At 40.5% G+C, this 11,451-nt stretch overlaps 1 long non-coding RNA gene across 2 annotated transcripts; it reads left to right on the forward strand.

Annotated features, from left to right (window-relative positions):
• The first annotated feature begins 38 nt into the window (after positions 1-38).
• On the forward strand, positions 39-9,959 carry LOC104912304. Of its 2 annotated transcripts, XR_004160746.1 has the most exons (4): positions 39-266; positions 2,076-4,740; positions 8,873-8,923; positions 9,880-9,959. It is a non-coding gene; the product is annotated as an uncharacterized LOC104912304 (long non-coding RNA). The 2 variants fall into 2 exon arrangements; XR_794567.2 differs by lacking the exons at positions 8,873-8,923; positions 9,880-9,959 and having other exon boundaries at positions 47-266; positions 2,076-2,187; positions 4,506-8,866.
• The last annotated feature ends 1,492 nt before the right edge of the window (positions 9,960-11,451 follow it).

Consider the following 11,451-nt stretch of genomic DNA (forward strand, 5'->3'; position numbering starts at 1 on the left):
TGTTATACTATTTTTTTAATTAAAAAATGTTTTTATTCCAACACTATATAAATTTTGTCATACAGATTACATTTTCCTCAGCTTTAGTAATGAAAATAAATGTTTGCTTTTGTTTACAGCCAATTTCTCTTACAGATTCAGAATCAGACTATATTAATTCTAAATTCATGGCTGGAATTGAGGACAAGGAAGGCAAAATGAAATACGTTTTTTTTCTTCTAATTCGTAGAAATGTTTCTACTCCTTTTCTGTCTTTGAAAATCTTGGTAAATTTCTGTCTTTCAATTAATCTGACACATTTGTTTGAAAAGAACAAGTGGCAAAACGGAAGAACTTCCAGTTAATGTTTCATTTTGCTGCATTTTCTCACCACCTTTCTGGTTTGGTCAAATATACACTGATCTTTTAACCATCATTTGAGGAAGTTAACAAACTCATAAGCAAGGTAATGGATGCGTATAAAACAAGAACCATCAGTCACTTGTTGACAAATCAATCCCAGAGCAAATACCAAAATATTTAATTAAGCATTTAGATTTAGTTTGTGTGTTCCTTCTAAGCTAATGGTTATTCATTCAATCACAACGACAATGCTTTTTTTCCTACTCAAGTCTTCTCTGGTGGCCTATAACACTGCACGAGACATTTTAATATAGATGTACAATGTCACTCATTAAAATGTATTTCAACATTTAAGAGTACATTACTTTTCAAAAATGAAGATGCCCCCTGCTAACCTCCTACGAGAGCTTTTGTGTTTCATCTTTAAAATAAATTAGTAGTGCTTTAACACAGCCCAAGCTGCACCCAGGATAAGACTTGCTTACAAATGCACTTCTCTTCCGCTTGTTTCATGCATGTATTCAGAGCAGTTCTGTTTAATGTCACCATTTTCTGTAATCAGGACTGCCTTCTTTGGTTACTTAGAGGGGAATTTTATCCCCAAAGCCCCACAACTGATGTTATTTGTAATGCTACAGCTGTCATGCCATTAAATCAGCTTCCAGGACAGTGACTACTGATGCAATGAGCAGGCAATTTCTGCACTCCCTCAAAATGACCAGGAGAACCAGAGACGTATACTGGAATATATTACCTTATAGCAAATTCAAAGAATGTGAATCTCTCTCATGTCCACAAGACCAAACTCCTTCCCCATAAATGTAAAAAGCTCTTTAGCATTTGGAGAAAATTAAACGAAATACATCTTGCCAACAACAAATACTCAAAGGATAACTTTTGTTTTAATTACTATAGACATAGAAAAAAGAAGTTATTTAAGGAAGTCTGTCAACTAAAAGCTATATATAACTCCTGAGGAATTCCTTAGTGATTTTCCTGGTTAAACAGATTTCCTTAAAAATACATTTGTTTGCTGCACAGACTGGAATTATTGTAAAATCAAATAGTCATTTTTTCAAAAGTCTAACATGACTTGCAGTGCTAACACAGCACACACATTCACTGGACAATTTAGGCTTGTCGTATTGATCTTAAAAAAATGAGTAGGCATTACAAAGCCAATGTTTTTATCTACTGAGAAAAAGGCCAGAATGAAGTGTTAACCATTGGAGTTGAAGCTCCCTTCCTCTCATTGATTTCAGTAAGCATTTTTCCAGATCCGAAGGCTTTCTGTTATGTTCAGTGGTATTCCATTCAGGGCTGTGATCTCCACTGAAGCCAAAAAACAGCAAAGTTTGATCCCTTTAGAGACTCCAATTTCAGCTAAATAACCCAGGGGGCCGTTCCCCGAATTAGAATTGCAGAGTATGTACCAGCAGTGAGGGTACTACTGAGCTGCAAGTAATCTGAGATGTGCTCCAGAACAAGGAGAGCAACAGACCAAAGTGCATATAGTCCTAATTTTGTGCTATTATGAAGGCACATATACAGTTTTAACCTTTTGCTTCCTTCTAGATGAACTTCTTACTCAGCTTTACATTCGCCTTAATTGATTTCATAATATTTACGTCAAAATAAAATCTAAAAAAATGCTGTTCTGGTAATCACCTTTGCAAAGATTTATGGTTTATATACAATTTATAATTGAATGCTACTTTTATTTTATACCACAGTGCCAGTCTGCGCTGTTGTGAAAGACCTGTGAATACATATTCATAGGGATGAAATTCAGAGGTGATGGGCAACACAGACTAAGGAAAAGGAGCCCAGAGAGTCTGTATTAAGGTAAGTCATGAAAAGAGGAAACAGAAGAGGAAAAGCAGCTAAGTGAAAGGTATGTAACACCTAATCTAAAGTACATTTCTCTCTCTTTCAGCACAAACAAAACTTTTACCAGTTTCTTTTTATGGTTATTCAATGCCCACATTACCTGAAAGTGGAATTTACTGTGCTGAGTGTTAAACTCTAAGTTTTACAAATAAGCTTCTTTACGAAAATATTTATTATCTGTAATCTGAATCATCAGCTCTTACACTACCACTAAGTTCATCCCATTGTCTCTAAGGCGGTTACCATGAACATATGTCAACATATATGTCAGCCTCAGAAATACACACTTGTACAAGAATGACTATTTTCTGTTCCTTATTCCCTTGCCTCTATTTTCAGTGTATGTTTGCTTAGAACTTAGCTTCTGAAACAGAAGGACAAAATGAGCGATTCTGACAGCTGTGAAAAGATTTCCATAATACAGAAAATCTAAATGCCTCTTCAATCACTTTCTCAATGAAAACATCCCAGGATCAAAGAAATCCAAGGAAAGAGAAAAGATTAACCTAGAAAAGGCAAATAAGCAATTCAAGTGAATAAAGCTGGGTCTGTTGCTTCCTGCTTCAGCACTGTGCAAAAAGATCTGGGCCACAGTGCTACAGCTTTCACACGTGTGCAGGTGGACACAGCTCCCCTACATGCAAACAGTGCATCAGCTTGTGTGAAGTGAATCAGGGCACAATTGTTTGAAGGAGGAGGGATGCACGGTCCCTGGCAGCTCAGAAGTGCCTTTTCTCTCTGGTTTCACGCAGCTGACATACCGAGCAGAGGCGCCAGAAAGAACATGGTGCTGTTATGGAAACAAATGACTTTGCAGACCCAACAGAAGGAGGTGGGAGCGAAAAAGCATCCTCACCCCCCGCCCCGGCAGCTGTGTAAATCTGTCCCTGCCAGGCGAGCTCCGGGAGGTGCTCATCGGCCGCCTCCCCAGGAGTCAGTGAGAGTTCAGGTGCTTACCGTGTCATCAGGCTTGACCTTCAGATGCAACACCGCCAGGACGTTTGTTTTCCCACAGCAGTGATTGCTTCAGTCAATTATTATTGCCCATCCTAGAGTGCAAACACATAAGGACTTGATTTACAGTGCAAAAATATACATCCTGAATTTGCTTCCTCTTTTGTTTTCGGACTGTCGTAGCATCTCCACCTTAAAGAGATGACAGCAAATTACTTCATAGGTAAATATATCTATGTATAGGAAGGATAAATAGCAGTCATTCAGGTCATTGTGGGATGAACGTTCAGTATAGCTTTGGATCAGTTATGTCAGATGCAACTATATATTTTAAGCTTTTTGTTTTAAATTTTTTATTCTTTCTGCTTTTCTTTGAAGAAATCAGCATTAGCAAATTTCTTAATTTGGAAATCTAACCTCTAAACCCATTTTAACACAGATTTAAGATTGCGCATTCAGTTCTTTAAGCAATGTTTAGGTATTACCAATATACTGAAAGATAGATGAGACAGCCTCATGGTAATACAGCTTTTAACCTTTCCTCTCCTCTACCATGACGGGGGAGAATTACAGTAAATGATGGTTACCTTGTCTGCAGTATGGACAATTGATTTGACCTCACTGCATCTGATGCTCTAATGGACTTTGTGGCTGAATCCCTGGAGATATAAAATATGTCCAAGTGAATTGGGGCAGGTTAAAGAACGGACCTGCTTTTCATGGCTGGCTCAAGCTATAATAGATCTCCCGGTTGTTCTGAGAAGAAGATTAAAAATGATCAATATCCAAATCAATTAAAAAAAAAAAAGTGGTGGCTTCTGTAAATCTACTGTAGGTGGGTTTTTTTTCCTACTAAACACCAGAGGGGGGTGTCTGGGTTGATAACAGGAGTTTCTATTACAAATGTTTACTTCTGTTTACTCTCTAGTAGCATGTTCCTTTTTATATTAAGATTCAGACACACAGATGGCGTGATTCAGCATGCTTTCCTGAAGTCATACTTGTTTACACCATGAAGAGTCAGACCTTAGGTCTACTTAATATAGATAAAATAACAATACTGTAATATATTTCCTGAAGCAGAAAATAAAATCAAGGACAGATTTCAGAGAATGATGGCAACTATGATAACTGTGACTGTCCTCACAGTTCTGCTAGCCACAGTGTCTAAGACAAAAATAAAGGTCTAATTTAGTGAGGGAAAAAGAAAAAAGATTTTTCCTTGACTGCTCTGAGTCCCTCATTTGGCAAAGTGCAATTCAACATCTTGTTTATCCTTTCCCACCCTCTAAGGAACGTCTCTGCTCTTTTCCCACCAGCACACAACTGAGCTCAATATGAGTGTAAGCATGTCCAGCCTCTGGAACAGCCAGGAGAAAAACTTTCATGCCCCACAGGTGGGAGCTCACCCACAGACCTTCTTCTCTACATACAGCAGCAATGGGCCAGGCAACTTCAGTGGGCTTATATGTATGCACATGCTTAGCTTCCTGTAAAACCCAAACATTAAGAAGACAGATCTACAGCTGATCCATTTGAGGCATGCATGTATTGGTTTGTATTGCACTTACTGAGTAAACTTGAAATGCAGAGGAGCCCAAATCTCTATTCTGGACGGTTTGAGGTTGTTTGGATCTGACATTTCTGTGTGTTCACTGACAGAAATAAGCTAATTATGAAGCTGTGTTGGAAGGTGGATGCCCTTTTTCCAAGTTTTGAGAAGTGTCTAGGCAGAGTAATTGGAGTGTCCTATCCCAACTGCATTAGATAGATTTAGTGAATGTGAAAAATCTTCATTAGTAAGGAAGAAATGTGTTTTTAAGTGCTAAGATAATTCCACATAACATTACAGTTTGCATCTACACCCACAGTACACAGAGATTCATGCAAATGTCCAAAAATTGAAAAAGCTTTAAATGTATTTTATCTAATTGTTCGTTGAACAGTATTTAACTTTTGCTTTTCACAGGTTGTTTTGAAATCTGAATGTGTAATAACTCTGAATATTTTAATTTAAGCTAATGTGCTATTCCTTTATGTAAAAAGTAAAGGAATTTTGAAACTCTTTGCTGAATACTCTGAGATTGTCTATACTCTGTGGCTAGCACTGAGCTGAATGCCTAGCATCCGTGCATAGAAGAGGGAACAACTGCTGCCCCTCCGATCCAGCTATTCTTGTATCTGGAAACATTGTCAGGTGCTACAAGCATCACGCCATCCGAAAGGCCAAAGTTGAGTACTACGTTATTGGAGTAGATGACACCTTATTCTTATTCTTCAACAATTCTAACAACTTAGAGTCCCTCGTTGTCCCTTTATGAACACAGATGTCATTGTGAGGGGGGGGACAGCCAAAATGACAAGAAGGTGACCTGTCAGTGAACTCAGGAGCAGGTGAGGCCTGTCAGCTTCTAATTTGAAACTGGTGTCAGTCCTGAGGAATGGCTGGTATAATCACATTTGTAACTGATATCCTATAAACGCTGCAAACATTCACAGTGCGCCTGTTATGAGTAATATGAAATTAACAATTCGTGTTTATGACACAAGACACCAACTGAATCAAGTAGGTCTCCGTAACTAGATCAGCTCCGTCTGTCTTCTAGAGCAGCGCATTGAACTGCTTCAGCCAAGCCAAATTACTGTGTGCTTATGTTACAATAGGCATTGTATTTATTTTGAAGACAAACTTTTGTAACTAGGTGTAAAGCGAGGATCTCAGAACTAGCTTCTAGCTCAAGTAATTACATATAAAACTTCTTTTGCTCGAGCCCAGCCATTAAGATGTTCATGACTTTTAAGTTAGAGTTTGGGACCTAACAAATCACATGTTGTATCTCACATTTTCTGAATAACTGAAGGGAAGGCTCTGTGTAAATCTTCTCTCTCAGACACATAAATTACCAGCTGCATGAATACTGCCATTAAGACATGCAGACAAGTGCAAGGGGTGGGGACAGGGCAGGATGCCCAAAAGAGGTGGAGTTACAGAGAAAACAAGGCATTTGCTCACTGAGTAATTTATGCCTAATCTGCCTTCACTGTAGCTGAGCAAGAATGAAGACCATGAGGCAGTGTGTCAGGCGCTCTCATTTCACTACCATCGAGGCATTTTTCTGCAAATTAGGTGTTTTCTTCCTATTTCTAATCATTTCCACCTGAATTTTTTTATTAGGAAAAATCAAAATCATAGTATGTGAAGCAAAGATTTGAATTGAAGTTGCATTCCAGGATAAACTGAAACTCAAGTGCATTTCTCATTTGAAGACAGCAAGATCTCAAAATCCTTTGCATAATTATTTCCAATGCAAACTGACAGAAGCCCTAAAGTTCAGTTCCTTTCCTGATTGCATTGCTGCTGAGCTTGGTGCATAGATTAGAAGGTCCTTTCCAATGAAATGCAAAAGAAGAACCAGACAAAGAATCTGCAATTATTACACTGGGATTTAGTTAGCAGAGCTGAAAAAATGCGAGTCCAAATTCCAACTAGCTAGTGGAGCTTTCTGAGCAGTTTTGTACACCTTCATATAGGCAATCCAGGGGAGCTAACAGCCTGCTGTAGCACTCTTTAGTGGTAGGTAAATAACACTCATTTCCATTTTCTACAGAAGAACTGCACCCCACAGAGCTTCAGCAATGTAACCAAGGCCAGGTACAGCATTACAGCTGTGGTTCAGACACTGACATCTCTTGTCTTCTGACCCAGCACTGACACATCACACTTCTAACGTTGCGTAGTTCAAGTTGCTGGCCATGGATACCACCTAATCAGCAAAGTAAAAGTACGATTTCAAAACCAACCTACAAAACTGCTACAACCAACCTACGAAACTCCATCGTACCTAAGGCCTAGCTCTAAATTTCACAATCACACTCCACCACCCAAAAACTCTCCTGTGAGAAGCATCCTTGACTTTCAGGAGTCAGGGCTGGAAGCTGCACCCCATGCAGTTGATGCAGTCATCTCTCAATATGTAGAACTTCTCATGTTACTCCAATGGCACAGTACAGTTGTTTAGTGTTTGGATAAAGTACTGTATGGGAATTGTTGAATCAAGGCCTGAACCACTGGTTGATCAGCTGAAGCAAGGACTGGGTCAGCTTTAGGAATACAGATGAAGGCAATTCAGCTGTGTGACCTGAAAGAGCGGAACCTAGCTGCATCTCTCTTAGACCCCATTTAAGGGCTGACTAAGACTAGCAAAAGATCTCTTTCCAGAGATCCCTCCTCTGTGGAGCTTTTCATTGCAAGGCTAAATTTTTGGATACAGGTGAGCATTCCCTCCCTGTTTGTTCCTTTGCTATCTCACTACGGTACTCTTTCCAACTGTACCTTGTTGACTGTACGAGTACAGAAAACTCTGGTAGCTATTCAGAGCTTTTCTAGAACCTGGTAACGTATGTTTTAGTTATCCTCCTACTTACACACGTATAATTATTAGAATTCCCCGCATGGTTTAGGAGGAGAGCTGGCCCTGTGTAACAAGGCCCAGCACAGCAACAGGTTTCTGCAGCACCAAGTCAGCTCCAGGGGCTGATGGGCAGTGGCACCACCTCATGTAACTCCCAGAGCTGGTGGGGCAGGCACAGTGCCTCGACTGGATTGCTGCTGTAGCTTACCTGTAGGAGCCTTCTAAATCACTGGTCATATAAAATACTCCTCTGCCAAATTGGTTATGGTTTTGATTATTGGCTGTAAATGTCCATTATCTTTTGATTTCCTTGCTAAGTAAGTTTGTGTGTGTTTATGTCTTCTATGGCTTTCATTAGAGTAACACTAAGATCTGGCATAAGATCAGAACAGAGGAACTTATGATTATTGATTAAAAACTAATCTTAGCTTCCCACAGACCTTCCTTGTAGCCCTTGTACTGCTGACATTAAGGAGCAGCTGGCACCCCTCAGCTCAGCCCGTTACCTGCAAGGATCCCCTGAACACATTGCACTGGCCATGGCAGTGCTGTAGAAAGGAGGCTGCAGTGGGCAATTCCGAGCTCCTACTTCCAGTGCTGAGCCCACGTGAGGCTGCCAGAAAATCAAAAGAAAAGATGAAGAAGAAAAAAAAAGTCAACAAAAAACTATTATCTTTTCTCAAAAGCAGAAAGTGGAAGAATGAGACTCTGGCCTTTGTGGTCAGAGAGGTCTGATCTGAAGACTTTGAGAAAATTCCCCATACATAGAAAGAAGCAGGAGAGCACATCTGTTTTCATGACAGAGTTCGGTAATATTTTGAGCACTGAGATCTTGCACTTCCTCTTATCTCACAGCACCACTTTCTGTTCATACAATTAATATTGGGGAAGTTACCATTCCCACCATCTTTCATTTTCAAGATAAACAAAATCCTCCTTTCAGGGTAGTCTTGAAGAAATGACTAAGGGGCAAACTTAAAAGCAGGCTTACCCCAGCGAAGAGATGGGAAGATGGGAATATTAATGTATGGCCCAATTTTAATTTTATTCATTTCTAGTACATTGGGGTAGGCAGAATTGGAGTAGGAAAAAAGGAAGCATACGCTGAGACCATGAACCAATGACTGGGGGAACAGTCTGGTTCAAATCCTTGCTCTGCTCAATTCCATTGCAGGTTTAGTGACGAGTTCATAAATAACAGCTCTTTGTTGACTGTATGGCTCCCATACACGAGTGCCCTAATCACTGAAGAATTTTTTTTCCTTTCTATACAGGAATTTCATCTGCTTGAGAACGTTTCCTCTCAAAACCGATGCATTTACAAGGTTAGTGCAAGCTTTGGTGACTCAGTATTTTCTTTAAAAAGAATACCACAGTATTTCAGTCAAAAACCATAATCAGCATGAACTCAAATGGCACAGATTCCTAAGCCCTTGGCTGCATGGCAGCCTGCGTGCAGCCCTGGGGCAAGTTTGAGCGCTACAGCAGTGACCAACAAAAAACCCTTGAAGCAGAAAGGCAGCATTAAAGCCATCCATTAAGCAGTGTTTATCTTTACTGTGAGGTGAATTACAAAACTCCCTGTTTTGTGTTTGAAATTTGAGGGCCTAAGAATCCGGGAATGGTACCTCAGACACAAGCTGTTACAACAGTAGCAAAATTGATGGCTGCATCTTACCTGCTGGAGCCCTTGTTCTCCTCCTACTTCGCCAGGAATCAGCACAGCAGAAACAGTGGGATGCCCATGACTCGCAGCCTTTCCTGTTTCTTCTCACTGGTGCAGTCCTGCAGAAGGACAATTTAGATTTATTCAAAGGAGAAAGCATGGAAGCAGACCTGAATGCATGTGACAGAGCTGGAGGCATCCCAGTGTAATTAATGAGCAGTGAAACAAGTAGTTATTTATGTTGCATATTTCTAACGAATGGGAATTAGTCATGTCTTTGATTCTTAGGTAGCTATTTATGCTGCTTATCAGATATCTGAAAGGAAACTGTACCGAATATTTTCTAGTCCAAGGAGGACTGGGTGGCTAAAACAAGATCTAACTTGTGCTTTGGGCAAAACATTAGGAAACTAGTTTCCAATTTTGGAAGTGTCTGGATGTAGTTTTCCATATTTTTTTCTTTCTTCGAGTTTTCCTGACTTCAGTCAGGAGGTGAAATGCCAGAAATACCCAGAGACAACATATCCAACAAGAACGCTCCCCCCATGGGCGTAGCAGCCCGCCGGGTGTTTTTCCAAACCACCTCTGAACTCTGAACCTCCAAATCATTCACAGATCTCTTCCACTGGGAGATGAAACCACATCACTGCATGGCTGCAGGAAGGAGCGTGGTGGGGAGCCATGAGGAAAGCTGTATTTTCCATTGCCTTCCTGAGCTGGGATGAGTGGTGGCCACGCTCACTGCATCAGCCTCTGCTCGTGCTGGGTGTTGTGAGGGATATGCACAAGCTGAGCAACATTAATTCTGTGGTCACCCAGAGCGTGAGCACTGCCCCGTTTCTGCTCCAACTGAAGCCTGAATGGAGCTTAGCTGGGAGAGGCCTCCATTTCCCATTACACGATGGTATTTTCTATTAGACACTAAAGCCCTCTGTCCCTCATGATAAGCTGGTTTTTATTATGAAATATAACAGTTGTATTTTACACGGCTCTTCTGTACAATGCAATTTACAGAGTTGTTCTGGTGGCTCTGTCATTGACAGGGTGCCCTTTAAAGCAGAACTTGTAGCACACTGAAATTTTCATGATTCTAAGCTAGCGGGAAAAGAAATATTTCAATGGCTGAAAATTCCAGTTAGGTAACTATTATTGAAGTGTGTACAAGATTGCATGTCAAAACATTTTTATTGTTAGCTGGTAGGGATCACATTGACTGACAGCAGCAGTTTAACAACTGAACCACAGTGCAGTTTGTTATTGTACCTGTTTCTCCATAGAACAGCTCTATATTTTAGCAACTGCTATCATTTTTAAGTTACGAAGCCTGTCTTTAGAAATGCATGTTCCCTCTCTCCCACTTTCAGTACCTTTACCAAGTTGGTACGAGTGAGTAATAAAAGGAATTTAAAGTGCTTTAATTTTGCCTTGTTACATGGCATTATATTACCATGGCCTCTTAATAACATAACAAATACATACAGGAAATACAGCTGAAGTGAGTATAGAATCATTGAGAGGAGGGGGTGTTAGGTTAGGTTGGTGGGGGCTACTTGTGGTGGCTTTTTTTCCTTTCTTTGGGAAGCGGGGGGTTGAGGGGAGTAGAGGGTGGTTAAGATGACACCCAATTGTGTTCCTATAATTATGCAGTTAATTGAGACACTACAAACAGAGGATTAAGTGGAAAGCAGAGTTCTGCATCAAGCTGAGATATTAAAAAGAAAACCACTTAACAGAGCAGAAGAGAGACAGTAAACTTACAGCAGCACAGTAGTTTTTCTCACAAAAAAAGTTGCCCTTAAATCCCCCTGGCATTACTCATACATGACTTACGCTGCACAAGCAGCCCGCAGGCGCACTCCGCTAGGTGGCGGGGCAGGCGCTGCTTGCGCTGCAGGGATGGCTGCTGGCTTCCCTCAGCTGCTGCCTACGCCTATTGCACGTGTTCTGTATTGTGCGTGTGCTCAATATTCGCGAGTTGATTGTTATCCTTACATTAAAATATTACCTGCACTCACTCAGCCATCCTGAAAAATCCCGAATTCATTTGCCTTGAGATTTTGCAAGCCATGTGTGTGGCTACTTACCAAAAAGTCTTGCATATGATCACATTTGGAGGTGGAAGTTACTCCGATCTGCTGCTATGGGCTGCTATAGCATCTGCGTATTTATCTTACTATTTTAAACCCT

The sequence above is a fragment of the Meleagris gallopavo genome, chromosome 10 (genome assembly GCF_000146605.3).
Source record: "Meleagris gallopavo isolate NT-WF06-2002-E0010 breed Aviagen turkey brand Nicholas breeding stock chromosome 10, Turkey_5.1, whole genome shotgun sequence".
Taxonomy (NCBI): domain Eukaryota; kingdom Metazoa; phylum Chordata; class Aves; order Galliformes; family Phasianidae; genus Meleagris; species Meleagris gallopavo.